This window comes from Pelobates fuscus, chromosome 5 (assembly GCF_036172605.1).
Source record: "Pelobates fuscus isolate aPelFus1 chromosome 5, aPelFus1.pri, whole genome shotgun sequence".
Lineage (NCBI taxonomy): Eukaryota > Metazoa > Chordata > Amphibia > Anura > Pelobatidae > Pelobates > Pelobates fuscus.
The window spans coordinates 322,819,124-322,836,191 of record NC_086321.1 but is presented as its reverse complement, the minus strand read 5'-3'; positions in this window follow the sequence as shown (position 1 = coordinate 322,836,191).

Here is a 17,068-nt window from a genome sequence, read left to right as displayed (position 1 = left end):
GTTTTCGAATTTTATGGAAGTTCAAGTTGGACCGACCGCACATGAGGCTCCTGCCCAGAAACAGTTCCATGAGTTTAGGGTGTGCGTTCGGTCTATTTTGACAAATCACAAAACCAAAATAATGCACGAACAGAACCCTCTGGCTCATAGTAGCGATTGTTCCCCTGGTTTGTGGGAACCAAACTACCGAACTGCGCCCTCCTAGCTGTTCGGGAAAAGGAAGCAGGCGTTCATATAGTTTGACCGGTATTCGGGAAGTCAAGTGTCTGATTTTAGTTCAAGACACTCGACGACCAAGTCCCGCTGCCTCCTTTTGTACAAACAAGATGGCCGCTGTTTTCTCATGCACGTGGCATTAGGCTATACAAACAGTGGCCGCACAAGGAGAGAGCTTAATTGATGATTTATTTTGGTCGTGGTTCGGTAGTTTGGAGACTACCAAACAAATAAACAAAACTGGGGAAATGGTCGAAATATTGTCCGAATAAAGTCAAGAAATGCTGGGTTTTCTTATAATCCCCTATAACTAATGTATCTCAATTAGGTATTATTGGGGCTTAACTTCCTGGGCACAGCCTAAACTTACGGGGTCAACTGTTTTTAAGTGGTGTAACCCAAATGTTGTCCCTCGGGTGTCTGCTCCCACCCCTTCCTCTGGCCATCACTCTGAATTGGCATGAATTAAATCTGAATGATAAAATCATGGTCAGAAAAATCTAATCTGGAAAAAGTCCAGCTTGCTTGTCCTCCTTCTGCTTTTGAAGTATGGTTTTCCACTAATTATTTTACTTTATTTTATCCATACAACCATACATCCTTTCATTTGTACTGTTCATTTAATGAGCAGGTCACAAAATTTATATTTTTTTTGTCCGTGCATATATTTTATAGTAATTTGTGTGTGTGTGTGTGTGTGTGTCAGTGAGTGTGTGTAGCTGTCAGTGTGTGTTTATGAGTGAGTGAATGTGTGTGTCTGTCAGAGTGTATCAAATCAGTGAGGATGTTTGTGTCAGTGAGTGTATGCTAGTGTATGTGTAACTGAGAGTGTGTGTGTCTGTCAATGAAAGTTTGAGCTGTTTAAACAGTGTGTGTGCCAATGACTGTATATCTGTCAGTGAGTGTATGTCAGTGCATGTGTCAAGAAGGGTGTGTGTCTGTCAGTCAAAAAAGTGTCTTTGATACGAAGTGGTGGGGCAAATTTAGATTAGGGGGGTGCCCGAATTTAGTCATGCCTAGGGCAGCACAAATTCAGAATACACCACTGCTTAAAGGGACTCTCTAGTTCCAGGAAAACATATCTGTTTTCGTGGCACTGCAGGACCCTGCAGTGCCCCTCTCCCTCCCACCCCCCATCCCATGTTGCTGAAGGGGTAAAAACCCCTTCAGTGACTTACCTGAATCCAGCACCAATTTTCCTCGGCGCTGGGTCAGGGTCCGCCTATGCTCCTACCCTGCCGACTTCATCCAGCAGTGGAGACCTAATGCGCATGCACAGCAATGGCCGTTCGCGCACATTAGACCTCCCCATAGGAAAGCATTATTCAATGCTTTCCTATAGGGATTCCGGCAATGCTGGAGGTCCTCATGCATAGCGTGAGGACGTCCTGCGTTGTTTAAAACACTTTTCGTGTTATAAGAACACGGAAGTCCCTCTAGTGGCTGTCTGATAGACAGCCACTAGAGGAGGACTTAACCCTGCAAGGTAATTATTGCAGTTTATAAAAATAATAAAGTTGTAGGGTTAAGGGGGGTGGAAGTTGGCACCCAGACCACTCCAATGGTGTGGGTGCCTAGAGTGACCCTTTAACACAATATGGTCACATGGAACTGAATCCCCAAATTTGCTGAATCACCATATTTGTTTGTTGATTTTTAGTAGCCTTGTAAAAATTAAAACTATATTTTTTGTGTGTGTGTGTTGTTCCTCAACCTGTATTTTTTAACATGATAGGAAGGCAGCCCATGTTTATTCATGTCAGGCTGCCCTGCCAGAAAAGGACGAGGAACCTCACACGAGCACTCTGATTCTCCACTGTCTAGAAGAAAGTATCATGGAGTTTTAGTGAACTAGGGCATGGTCTAAAAGGATAATATTTTGAATTCTGCACAGCTTGATTTGTGATATGAGTGGTAGAAATGAGATAGTAGTTTAGGCTAGAGGCAGAGTTAGGGACCCAAGGCAAATTAGTGGATTACCTTACCTTTTCAATGGATAGCTCTCTCATTTATCCGTCAGAAGGCGTAGTTGCTGGTGAAGAAGGATTATCTAACCTTTTACGAAATCAGAACTTTTAGAAACTGTCAAAATAGGACAGACTCCACACACAAAGCACTTCAGCAAGCTTAAGTGATGTATGTGTCTTGAGTGTTCCTTTAAACAAAGTTATGACTTTTTGATATTTGTTCACTTCATTTCATTTAACTCCTAATCAGTCTTTTTATAATCCATTATAAATTCAAGCAGAATATTTGACTCAAACACACTATTTAAAAAATTATTTCCTTGTAATTTCTTTAATAATATTTTACAACACTAAAGTCAATGAGGAAAAACAGTTGTTAAAAGAACAATTCGACAGCAGTTGAACTAAAAAAATGCAGTCATGTTCAAAGTAAAAGTATTGGAAGTATTAATTAGAAGCAAAAGAAAATATATATATATATTTTTTGCAACAAGTGGTCACTCTAAGCACCATAACAAGTTGATGGTTTATGGATCACACTGTACCTATACTCTGTTCTAAAATTTGTGTATTGTACCTGTAGTGTATTGTAAACATTGCTGCAGCTCTAAGCTAGCCCCCAATGCTTAATTACATATATACATATAATAATGTCCTAATAGCACCGGGGAATACATATCTCTCATATCTCTCAAATTGGGACCATACCTGTGGGTGACACGATATGGCTTTAAATGTGTGATATATTATCACTTGCATGCAGGAATAGTTATCTATAAATATAATATTAAAGCATAAATATAACGTTATGTCTTGACTCTCATCCAAACCAACCATACAACTACCCAACTACAATTCCTCTGTTTCTACAGAGAACCTCTGGTGCCCCGGTTAAATATACACAACTTAATTCTATCCACTACTTCTGTCTCTCACCTAAACTTCAAAGACCGGGCAGATAGAATCCTCTGTTTACAGCACGTTACTTCACCTCCTGAGAAGAACTCAGGCAAACCTAAATGTCTAGCATTGTAATAATTTTGAACAAAGTGTGTTTTCTGCAATATCTTTTGCCCTCTTTATTACAGGCCTACCCGTACGTTGGTATCGGCACACCACTACCAACTTTCCCCCCCTTCTCTATTTTCATATACGAATTAAGTTCTGACTACAAGTAAAAGGCCATAGGCCTGAATTTGTGGGAGGAGTTTTCCCTATAAAAGCTCTACCCACCTGCTTACCTATGCTGGTTCCTGTAAGAGTGATCCCTCCCACCACTCTACCACCTCTAATAATTTTACTATCATCATTACATTACCTCTGGTGGGCCCTCTTTATTACAGACCTACCTGTACTTTCCCCCCTCTTCTCTATTTTCATATACGAATGAAGTTCCCGACTACAAATATATATATATATATATATATATATATATATATATATATATATATATATACACTATACATATATATTTATTTATTTATAAAATATTTTACCAGGAAGGAAACATTGAGATTTCTCTCGTTTTCAGGTATGTCCTGGGTATATATATAAAAATTGCCAAGTGGCTTGCATTCAAGGTTAAATGGGGTTATGCCAGGTAGACATGTGCAATTTGTTTCGGTCCGAATTAAAATTCGGCCGAATTTTGGGTAATTCTGACATTCGGTGCTTCCGGATGTCCGAATAGCTGAATTGCCGAAGTGCCGAAATTACTGAATTTCTGAAGTGTACATTGTATACAATTTTATAACATGACAGGAGGCTTCATATTTGCTTAAGTCTCTCTTTACTAGAACTCCACAGCAGCACAGAAAAACAACCAATCAGAAAAAAATTAGGTACTATAAACCCCCCCCCCCCCCCCTTATGCATAATTTTCTCTTTCTTTGCTGTACAGTACAGAACAGGTCAGAGTACCACTGCCTCCTGCTAATATTAGTTGGGGGCTTTGGGATTTATTTGGACTTATTTAGAATTTATATTTTTTGTTTATATATTATATTTATTATTATATTTTATGTTTCTGGTATTTAGTTCTATCTATTATAGTCTGCTGCAGACTATTTATTTAGCTACTTGTTAGTTATGTTATTATATGTGTATTTATTATATTTTATTATTTGATATCAATTTTATATTTCTCATCTATATTTTTTTTTTTTTTTAATTCTTTATTTTATTAGTGCATAGAATAACAGACACATCTTGTTCACAATGCCACAACAGTATGAATGAGTACACAACATATCGTAGTATTACAATGGTGAGGCTTTTGGAGGATTCTGCACAATTTTTATAAATTATTGTCGTTTAACCGATGGATTAACCTGTTCGGCTTGTTAGGAGAGGCACAAGATTAACTACATAAACATAAATGATTTAAATTCTCAACTGAGTAATTCCAGATAGGAAGAAATATTGGAATTGCTGTCGTCTAGTGACACTATGCCAACAAAGCTTGTTGAGCAATTCTTCTGAGCATGTATTCTGAGATGGGTTACGCTAGGTAGGCATGGGATAGATCTGCCTAGGTTTGTATCTAGGCATCGCTTTGCCTAAAGGAACAACGGGAACGTGTCATCCCCTGTTCTGCTTTTTAGTGCATACGGGTTACATTGAGTATTGGCGTAAAGCTTCTTAACTCGGCTGTGGACAGTGCTAGGGACTTAAATATGATGGTGGTCGATCATAGCGAAAGTACCATACAGGAATGTATCGCTGTCTGAATGATACAGTGTATTCTAGGGCGCTGAGCTCTCTGCATGCCAATAATGGAGTCAAAAACAGTCCCCAAGAAAGCCTTTGATATACGACAGGTCTTCTTGCTAAACCACAAAATACTTTTAAACACAACAGAGTGGGTAATGCCGTATGAGGTTGTACGAAACAGAGATAAGTTTGGGTTTGCTAAAGTCGCTGAAAAAGTGGGAACAGGTCACTGGTGTGGGTAATTTCAGTCTCTCAGAGCCTGGCATCCAGCTCTAGTTATTTAACACACCCTACAAGTCCAGTCAAGGGCATAGAACATAGAACAGGTGACTATTGAGCTAGGGGGGGGGATGCAGGTAAAAGCTTAGCAGTATATGCCGCAGATTCCACTGAGTTAATGGGCCTGCAGGGAAATGTGCTGTTCTAGTCAGGAAACCTAGTTGGCGTCAAACAGGTTGAAAGGTGGTCGGACTAAATTCGCACTCAAGTATGATACATAGGTAACTTTATGTCGGGCAGGACCTGAATGGAGGTGTAAAACAGGCAAACAATAATAACATAATGAACACAAAGAAAAGTTTGTGACTCTGGGCGTGTGGTCATTTGTGTCCCAATTCGAACTTCAGGCAGCTTGTTCTGCGTTCAGGTGAGTAGCCTGGGAACAGGCCATTGCTGTCGGGTATCCGAAGTTCTAGTGCGCCTCGGGAGGTAACCTCTGCTAAGTGCAGCGCGTATAAGAGACCGCACAGTCCAAAGGGCCGTGTTGAATGTCGGGTGAGGATCTGTGAGTCCCCTCATGGTGTCGATTTTAGCTCTGCGTTGTCGTTGCTTGGGGGAGCCTCCTCGGGACAAATGTTTCGGAGGTGGCCGGATTCCATGTATGGGTGGCGGTGGGTTTGGTAGGCTGCGGCAGGGCGTCTTGAGGGAGGCCCCATGTCGCTAGGTGCCGTTGTGCTTCTCGTAGGTCGGCAATCAGGTAGGTATCATTCCCATGGGACACCTGTAGCATATGGGGTGGGCGCCACTGATAAGTTATGCTGTGTGAGCGGAGTAAGGTGGTGAGTGGCTTGAGGGTGGCGCGCCATTGCATTGTACCCCTAGATAGGTCCGAGTAGAATGAGAGGGACATGTCCTCAAAGGAATATGGCGTGTGTCCCCTGAGGGCCGCTGTTATTGCCATTTTGTTGTGGCGTCTTTGAAATGTAACTATAGTGTCCCTGGATGCCGTCGTTGGGGCAGTTGCGGGTTTGGGTATACGAAATACATTGACAATGCCTATGCCCTTGGCTTGTTTCGCGGGGAGGATCGTGCTTACCAGACGTCTGATGAGGTGGGGGACCTCGGCGTCCGAGACAGAATCTGCGATTCCCCGGATCTTGAGGTTTTGGGCCCTCCGCGTGTCCTCCATTGCCGCCATTTTGTGTTCCACTTTCAGGTACTGCTGCTGTAGCGTGTCCACAGTCTTCTGTAGCCCTGTAAATTGCTGCGTGTGGTTTTTGGAGTCTCGTTCGACGATAGCTACTCGGTCCGACAGACCCTGGATGTTTTTCTTCATGTCTGCCATGTCGGCCTGAATGCCCCGTCGGAGCTCCGCCAGCAGCTCCCGCATCTCCGCCTTCGTGACCGGTGACGTGTCCGACTGTGTCTTGGGGTGCGTCGGTGGTCGTGAAGCGGGTAGGGTCACCTCTTCTTGGTCTGAAAACGGGCCATCAGAGTTAGTAAGGCCGTCCATAAAGTCTGAGTAGTCCGCCATGCGGGACTCTTGGGCCTCCTGTGCTCTCCGCCACATGTCTCCGATACTAGCACCTGGACGTGTCCCGTCCGATTTTAGTTTTTTTGTCTTCTTTCCCATGCCGTCTAAGTTGTTGGGGTAATAGGCTTGTTTCTGACGTTTTTTTTGGGGGTTGATATGTGCAGTTTTTCCGTTTTTAAGTTTGTAATCCACGGAGCTCGCTAGAGTTGCGACCGCTCTGTTCGGCTGTTGGCTCCGCCCCCGTTCTCATCTATATTTTATGTTTATGGTATGTGTTTATCCATTAGATTTCTCTTCATATTATTTATTTATTAGTTGTATATTGTATTTTGTTTTATATTTGTTGTTTATCTCGGGATTACTACCCGTTTTTTCACTCCTGCTTCCCCTGTTCTTGGGGATGTTTTCGTCATGTAGCGGTTTTTGGGGGGTCCCTGGGGATGCCTGTCGGCATTCTATTAGTCCCCCCTGTGGGGCTGCGGGCGCTCCGCTCGGGGGGGGCAGGAGACTAGCCGCTTGGCTGCCTCCTCTGACTCCCCGAGCTCTGGTGTGAGCCTGCCGGCGCCCGGGGTTTCTCGCGGTCTGACGCGAGTACCCTGCGACCAGGTCTACTCACGCATGTGGCCGCCTCGCCGCAGCCGGTTTCTTCGGCCACGTGCATCCAGTTCGGCCACGTGACAGTTTTTATTTAGCTTGCTGTGAGTTTTACTGACAGTGTATATCACAGATTGCTGTGAGTGTTGCTGTCAGTGGATATCACAGATTGCTGTGAGTGTTGCTGCCAGTGTATATCACAGATTGCTGTGAGTTCTACTGACAGTGTATATCACAGATTGCTGTGAATTTTACTGACAGTGTATATCACAGATTGCTGTGAGTTTTACTGACAGTGTATATCACAGATTGCCGTGAGTGTTGCTGACAGTGTATATCACAGATTGCTGTGAGTGTTGCTGACAGTGTATCTCACAGATTGCTGTGAGTGTTGCTGCCAGTGTATATCACAAATTGCTGTGAGTTTTACTGACAGTGTATATCACAGATTGCTGTGAGTTTTGCTGACAGTGTATATCACAGATTGCTGTGAGTGTTGCTGACGGTGTATATCACAGTTTGCTTTGAGTTTGGCTGACTGTGTATATCTCAGGATACTGTGAGTTTTGCTGACAGTGTATATCACGGATTGCTGTGAGTTTTGCTGATAGTGTATATCGTAGATTGCTGTGAATTACAGGTATTATGAACTCAGTTATACAGGCTCTGTACAGGGTATATACAGAGCCAGTTGGCTAGCTACCTCTAGGATTCATGTGCTTCACAGTATATATTTTTTCGGGTCCAGCTGTGGGGTTTTACTACTCTAGTATGAATTCACTATCCACGGCATATATATAAAGTTAACAGACCTGGATCTGGCTCAAACTGGTATGGGAGACCAGTCTACACTGATACTATACCATTTTTTTCAGATATGATGATAGTAATCTATATTAATGATATGAAACATCAAACAGATCTGTGTGAGCATGTGCATACCATTTCACAGTTTAAGGAGAGTGTCGCTCAATGTATCTTACATTCATGGACATGGTAATCACTGAAACAACTTCCGCTTATACCCAATACAGCTGGGATACCGCTATTTGCCTGCTGGGCATTTAGGGACTGCCAGTCCCGGTTCAAGTTATTCACACGGCATTACACTGTCTAAAAGGGTTAATGTCTGGGGGCCCTATGTCAGGGTGCTCTGAGGATCTACAATTTTTTGGGGAACTCTACCCAAGCTCAGAGGTCCCCATTACTCATTCAAGGCCCATGGTAAAGCGCTACGGAATTGGATGGCGCAATATAAATAACATATAATTAGATGTTAATAATATGCAACCCAGGATTGGCCTGCTATGTCTGTGCCCCATTGATTGGCCTGCTATGTCTGTGCCCCATTGATTGGCCTGCTATGTCTGTGCCCATTAGAACGGCCTGCTATGTCTGTGCCCATTAGAACGGCCTGCTATGTCTGTGCCCATTAAAACGGGCTGCTATGTCTGTGCCCCATTGATTGGCCTGCTATGTCTGTGCCCCATTGATTGGCCTGCTATGTCTGTGCCCCATTGATTGGCCTGCTATGTCTGTGCCCATTAGAACGGCCTGCTATGTCTGTGCCCATTAGAACGGCCTGCTATGTCTGTGCCCATTAAAACGGCCTGCTATGTCTGTGCCCCATTGATTGGCTTGCTATGTCTGTGCCCCATTGATTGGTCTGCTATGTCTGTGCCCCATTTATTGGCCTACTATGTCGGTGCCTATTTGAATTGCCTGCTATGTCTCTGCCTATTTGCTTGGCCAATTATTCGTTGGCCTGTTGGGCCTGTGCCCTTCTGACGGGCCTGCTCTATTGGTGCCGAATCCCTTTTGGCCGCAGGCCTGGGGGAATATCACTGAGGAAAAGCCAGTGCCCACCAGTGACACGGAAATAGGCAGGTGTCCAGACAAGCACCATTGCCATACTATCCAAGAGGACACCAGTATACGCCCATCTGAATATGGTGGGAAGGGTGAAGGCCCTAAACCTCATGCCTGAAGGGCAAGGTTTCTTATGAAGACTCCGGACACACATCCGCGGTTTACGCCAGACCGGCGACGACACATCTCCAAGGAGAACTTCGCACAGGCAAGGACCGGTACTAAGACACCTACAGGAGGACGCTGTGTTTTCCTTGTCTTTAACAACTAACTCTGTATCTGCCTCCCGGTATCCATATAGGTATCGGTAGTTATTCCCGCGTAAGGTTAGCTCCTGGCCCTGTTCAGTGGGGCTTACTTGTCTTACCTTCCGGCCTGCTATTTGCCTTCTAGCTGAGATAGAATTTGCGTTTTTACTCTTATCTATGTTATTGTTGTTTTTTTTGTTTTCGTGACTTCCTTTTCCTTTCGCTCGGGTCGTCGAGAGGCACGGGATCCGGACGGTCAGTTGGTAGTTTTCCATCGTTGTTTCCGAAGATTGCCCTCAGCCTTATGCTGATTCTAGTATTTGGTGTACCCTGCAGTTGGTCACCCTGAGTCTCTAGGGAATCTAGTTTGGATCACAGGAGGGTGCGGCCCTCCATCACTTCGATCCGAGAATATTTTATCTTCAGGAACAGAGAGCGAACCCCTCTCAGATACGGAACCAGACACTGATTGGTTATTAGAGGGCACAGCCCTCCCTCAACCTCAGCCAGAGACTGAGCTGGATACAGAGGACATGTTTGGAGGACACAGTCTCATAGAGAGAACCGGTCACGGATATAGACTCTACTGCTTGGTTATTTACGGGTGCAGCCCGCTCAGGCTATCAGCCGGACGCTATCACGATATTCGATCACATTAGTAGAGAGCGCGGCTCTCTCATACACTCGACGCTCTACAGTGCCGACCATTTGTTCATCACACAGGCTCTTACCTGAGCAAGACATCGATGTGTCCCTCCTGCATTCAATTAGATCTGACGTCCGTGCTACTGATTTCGTTATAGAGGACTGCCTGGTCATGCAAGATATACATATTTAGACTGGATCCCTCTATTCTATCTCCTGTAATGGATCTACTGGATCCAGACCGCTCTAACACACGCAAGACATTCTCACAGAGGTATAACGGGGGGAGACTCCCACTTATTTACACACACTCCTGGAGATGGTACGGCTAACGGATGGACCTCAGGTATTACATGAGTGCAGGTTTTGGTATATTCTGCACCATATAAAACAGAGGATTGCTTTCTGTTTTGGATACCCAGACCATTTTGAACAACTGCGCAGACAGTTTCTCCCATATTTAGGTGACAGGAGATACGGAGACCTTCATGGAGCAAATGGGCACTGCCTTGCTCGAGTAACAAGAGTAAGGAAGGCCTATTACCCGGTCTGAAGGTAAACTGTTCGCATGGATCACATGGTAAGACCGGAAACCCCGGTTGTCTTGAGTTTCCCGGTCATTACGATATCTTATGGCAGGACTGCCCTATCTCTTCGGAACGCATACCTGGTGAACAGGGTTCGGAGATGGTGGGTCCTCCATCTATACTCTATTTATCCCTCACAGGAGCCGTTTTGTTCTGGATTCGCGCTAACCTACTTTTCAACTACCATCAAGGAGACCTACGAGACTTTATGGGCTACCTGGTGTGCCCCGACTCCTACACAGACACCTTTCACTCTTAGACGAGGACAGATCTGGATGGAAATCTGCACTCCGGTTGGCACTTCCCATCCCTTTGAATATTCCTGGGATTCACTACTCCCAGAATAGTCGACCACCGTTCCATCACACGAGTTCAGTTCGGAACCCTGAATGGACATCCTTTTGGAGTCTTTCGTCTACCGCATCCGAGGATTACACAGTCCACTTGGAATATTGGAATCACTTAGGATACGGCTAGTTTGACCACACTCTTTCCTGCATTATAAATGTATTCTCGGAGGAGACATCTCACCGGGTAGGCCAGGAGGGAACGAAAGATCCTACTCGGTTCTATTGCGATTTGGTGGTGGACTTAGACGCATTCCTTGAGATTGAAGATCTCCCTGCAAGGCCACATTGCCGGGTGACCCTGGCACGATCAGTGGAGCAACCTTATACATCAAGAATTGAGACATGGTGGCAGTGTCTTATCGCGGCCCGAAGTCCGCAAATTACCTTCGACATTTTATAACTGCAGGGAAATGGCTGATAGGTCAGCTTGCCAGCTCATGGACCAGCTGGTAGGTAACGGGTCGCGACCCCACGTACATTGGATCTATCAGCGGAGGATGTTTTTTCCGTTTTTGGGATACTTCATCAACTGGCATCTCCATCGGTCAGTGTATTGTCATCTATTGCAGTTGGAAAGTCCATTTAGGATTGCTCGGGTAGCTCCGAGAATAGGTACCAGCGAAACAAACAGCGTTGGATTTGTTGACTGAGCGTTAAAACAGAAAATACGAAGCCTCCTGTAATGTTATAAAATTGTAGATTATGCTAGCTTTAGTGTACCTATAATCTTAATTTTATTAATGACAGGAGGCGAGTATTTCCCACCCATTCTTATCCCTCCCTTGTTTTATGTTATTAGTTTGGTTTAATCAGGTACGTATGCAACTCTGCTTGTTGTCTCTGCTACCTGTCACCTGTTCTTATGTCTATTTTTTCATAAGTAGGGTTGGGATATCTACATATTAAGGTAATTTTGGTTGCTACATTGGGTGCACACATGTTTATTCAGAGTACCTTTTCATTGGATAATCAACCTGTTCGATTCTGTTTTTTCTCTTGTTTCAGTTTACAGTCCATCATCACTATCTGGTTTGGCAGTTCTTCTCGGATGGTGGACATCGTTGTATTCATCGTATCTAGGACTTTGTTTCTTCCCCATTATGTTTTCTGCCTTTTATTCTGTTTTGTCGCAGCTTGAAAGAGGAAATGATGCATGGGGAGGGGAGTTTTATAGTACCTAACTTTTTTCTGATTGGTTGTTTTTCTGTGCTGCTGTGAAGTTCTAGTAAAGAGAGACTTAAGCAAATACTCGCCTCCTTTCATTAATAAAATTAAGATTATAGGTACACTAAAGCTAGCATAATCTACAATTTTAAAGTAAAAGTATACAAACACAGCCAGCATTCAGCTGTAAGCGTTTGCAACACTTACAACAATCAAGTAACACACATTCATATAAAATGTAAGTTACGTAGCCATGTAATGACAGGAATGAATAAGTAGATAACTCCCTAATTCCCACGGTATTAGGGAGCTATCTATTAAAAGGCTGAAAGGCCTGAATTGGTCTTTCAGCCAAATTTACTAATACTAAGGAAAGATTACTTAGTATTAGTAAGTTATGCCCCTACTCGCTATATCTCGAGTAGGGGCTATTAAACAGTGAGCAGACTGTGGCTGCTCACTGTAAAAAAAAAAAAAAAAAAAGGTCCCCGCCTCCTGAGCCCTAAATACAAATTTAACCTCTCTCCCCCCAGGTGACTAGGGGTCCCCAAACCCCTAGTCACCCTCTCCCCAAAAACATGAACCCCTACCTACCCCCCTCACCCTAAAAATAAAGAGGGGGGGACCTTAACATAACCTGTAAACCTGTACCTGTAAACATAAAAATAAACTTACCATTTGATGTTTTCTTTCTTCTAAAATCTTCTTCTTCTTTCAGCCCCAAAAAAGGCCAAATAAAAATCCATAATAACCGACGCAATAAAAAAAAAAGCAATAAAAAATAATCCATCTTCACCCGGCGAGGGCTCCGCGCAGACTGAGCTCTGCAGGGCGGGGGAAGGCTTATAAATAGTGATGTACTGAACTGTTCGCCGGCGAATAGTTCCCGGCGAACATAGCGTGTTCGCGTTCGCCACGGCGTTTCGCGATCCGCCCCCTATTCGTCATCATTGAGCAAACTTTGACCCTGTGCCTCACGGTCAGCAGACACATGCCAGCAAATTAGCAGCAGACCCTCCCTTCCAGACCCACCCACCTCCTGTACAGCATCCATTTTAGATTAATTCTGAAGCTGCATTCTTAGATAGAGGAGGGAAAGTGTAGCTGCTGCTCATTAGATAGGGAAATTGATAGTGTCCACTACAGTCCTGAAGGACTCATCTGATCTCTGCTGTAAGAACAGCACCCCAAAAAGCCCTTTTTAGGGCTAGAACATCAGTCTGCTTTTTTTTCCTGTTTAATCTAATTGCAGTTGCCTGCCTGCCAGCTTCTGTGTCAGGCTCACAGTGGATACTGTGCCCACTTGCCCAGTGCCACCACTCATATCTGGTGTCACAATAGCTTAAGCTTGACATTTAAAAACAAAAAACTTTTTTCACTGTTATAGATTGAATAGCAGTTAGTTGTCTTCAAGCGGGTGTCAGGCCTTTACCGTGTACTCTGCCAACCTCTGCAAGTGCACTTTGCCACTCATATCTGGTGTGACTATAGCGTGCCTTTAAAAAGAAAAAAAGTTTTTCACTGTAAGCTAATAGCAGTCAGTGTCCTTCAAGCGGGTGTGTCAGGCCTTCAGCGTGTACTCTGCCAACCTCTGCCAGTCCACTTTGCCACTCATATCTGGTGTCACAATAGCGTGCATTTAAAAACAAAACAAAAACTTTTTTCACTGTTATAGATTGAATAGCAGTTAGTTGTCTTCAAGCGGGTGTGTCAGGCCTACAGCGTGTACTCTGTCAACCTCTGCCACTGCACAGTGCCACTCATATCTGGTCTATGTCTCAGGCAGGCAGCATTACACACATGGACGTATGGTGTGATGATGATGATGTTGTACCCGCTGCTGCTTCCTTTGCTGAGTTGTCAGATACAAGTGAAGCGGTTGATGATGACGATGCGTCCATGGATGTCACGTGGGTGCCCGCTCGGCAAGAAGAAGAACAGGACGAAAGTTCAGATGGGGAGACAGAGAGGAGGAGGAGGAGACGAGTTGGAAGCAGGGGGAGGTCGTCGCAAGGAGCTAGTGGCACAGTCAGACAGCATGCATCGGCACCCGGGGTCAGCCCGATAGCACGCCAATCAACGCATGCTGTGTCCACCACCAGAATGCCGTCATTGCAGAGCTCAGCAGTGTGGCATTTTTTGTGTGTGTCTGCCTCTGACAACAGCGATGCCATTTGCAACCTGTGCCAAAAGAAACTGAGTCGTGGGAAGTCCAACACCCACCTAGGTACAACTGCTTTGCGTTGGCACATGATCGCACATCACAAACGCCTATGGGATCAACACATGAGTACAAGCAGCACACAAACTCAAAGCCGCCATCCTCCTCCTGGTCCAGCATCTTCAGCCACGTCAACCACTGCTGTCCTCCTTGCCCCCTCTCAACCATCCACCACTCCGTCTCTCGCCTGGAGCAGTTCCCGCTCATCTGCCCACAGTCAGGTGTCTGTCAAGGACATGTTTGAGCGTAAGAAGCCAATGTCAGAAAGTCACCCCCTTGCCCAGCGTCTGACAGCTGACTTGTCCGAACTATTAGCCCGCCAGCTTTTTTTTTTTTTTTAATTCTTTATTTTTGCAGTGCAAAAAATCATAACAGCGGGCGTGTGGTGCCCCAATAGCATTCCTCACGCTGATCATCAACATTTTTAGCAATAGGGTTTTCATAAATCCGTGCACATTTTTTAGTTATTTATGTTGAGATTGTCCACGTTTACACATTACACTGAGTATACAATTAAAATGTGGTCCTAGTTTAGCTGAGCAGGTCTAACGAAACCTTGGCGGCACAATGCGTTATAAACTTTATGGAGCATTCAATCTAGGCACTGTCTTATCTAACTGATCTAGGACACTTGAATACAAATGTAACATCGCTAACTATAGTATAAAATATTCAAAGATCTTGTTACCCTGACTAGGCACAGGAAAAGCATTGAAAAGTAGAAAAACAGCTGACTGATGATTAGTATATTAGTACCTAGTTGGAATAATACTTATAAAAGTTAAACTATGTGTACACAGCTAGGGGGCGTCATACAGCAGTTAGCATTGCTAATTGTGCATAGGGAAATCACAGCTGGCTTTCAATACCATAACAGCTAGGAAAAGCATTTTTCGTTGATATGCATTTTTATTTCTTCTTAGATAACCAAAAAATTCTGAGACGACATTGGCAGGGCTATTCACTTGTGTGATCTGTCATGAATTGTAATTTGAATGTTAATTTGAACTGTGGGGCACAAGAACTTGAATAGAAAACATCTTTAAGCCAACTATGTTTTCACTAAGCTTAGTGAATAACTAACATTAACGAGTCGGATTAAACGCACTCTGCACTCGAGGTATGATCTGTTTAAATGACCCCACTCTGGGCCCTAAATGGTAAAACGTTTTTATATATAAAAGATATAAGAAAGCAAATAATGCGTGCAAAAAGGCAATTAAACTTGCTAAACTTCAAAATGAAAAAATGATAGCTAAAGAGAGCAAAACCAACCCCAAAGCATTTTTTAAGTACATAAATTCCAAAAAAACCAAAAATGAAAGTATAGGTACACTTAAAACTGAAACGGGGGTGTTAGTTAATGAAGACCAAGAAAAGGCAGGAATTCTAAATAACTATTTCTCCTCCGTATATATTAAAGAAGAACCCATGGCAATAGATGTGCAAATGATTGCTACTAAAAACTTGCAGAATAATTGTAATTGGTTAACTCAAGACAATGTGCTGCAGCAACTAAAGAAAGTTAATATAAACAAAGCTCCAGGGCCTGACGGTATCCATCCACGTGTACTTAAGGAACTAAGTGTAGAAATAAGTGAACCTCTGTTTTTAATCTTTCAAGATTCTTTTCTTTCAGGAAGTGTTCCGGAGGATTGGAGGAAGGCAGATGTGGTTCCTATATTCAAAAAGGGTTCAAAATCCTTGCCTGGAAATTATAGACCTGTGAGCTTAACTTCTGTGGCTGGTAAAATATTTGAAAGGTTATTAAGGGATAATATTCAAGAATTCCTTGAGAAGAATATGGTTATCAGCAAAAATCAGCACGGTTTTATGAAGCACAGGTCATGTCAAACTAACTTGATTGCGTTCTACGAAGAAGTAAGTAGAAGTATAGATCAGGGTGTTGCAGTGGATGTGATCTATTTGGATTTTGCCAAGGCATTTGATACAGTTCCACACAAAAGATTAGTGTTCAAACTCAAGGAAATCGGTCTCGATGAAAATGCTTGTTCTTGGGTAGAACATTGGCTTAAAAACAGAATACAAAGAGTTGTCGTTAATGGTAAATTTTCAAGCTGGACAGAGGTGGCAAGTGGTGTCCCTCAGGGGTCTGTTCTGGGACCCCTTCTATTTAACATTTTTATAAATGATCTTGAAGACAGCATTGAAAGTCATGTTTCAGTGTTTGCAGATGACACAAAACTTTGTAAAATAATACAATGTGAGCAAGATATTACTTTGCTGCAGAAGGATTTAGATAGACTGGAGGACTGGGCACTCAAATGGCAGATGAAATTTAATGTTGAAAAATGCAAAGTTATGCACTTCGGCGTAAAGAATACACAAGCAACGTATACCCTTAATGGAAGCGAATTAGGGATAACAACACACGAAAAGGACTTGGGAATTGTTATAGACAACAAACTATGCAACAATGTGCAATGTCAATCAGCAGTGGCCAAGGCCAGTAAGGTATTGTCATGCATGAAAAAGGGCATTCATTCTCGGGACGAGAATATCATTTTGCCTCTCTATAAATCACTGGTAAGACCACATATTGAATATGCTGTGCAATTTTGGGCACCTGTTCTAAAGAAGGATATCATGGCACTAGAAAAAGTGCAGAGGCGGGCTACAAAATTAATAAAAGGAATGGAACATATCAGCTATGAAGAAAGGTTAACAAATTTAAACCTATTTAGTTTAGAAAAACGTCGCCTGAGAGGGGATATGATAACA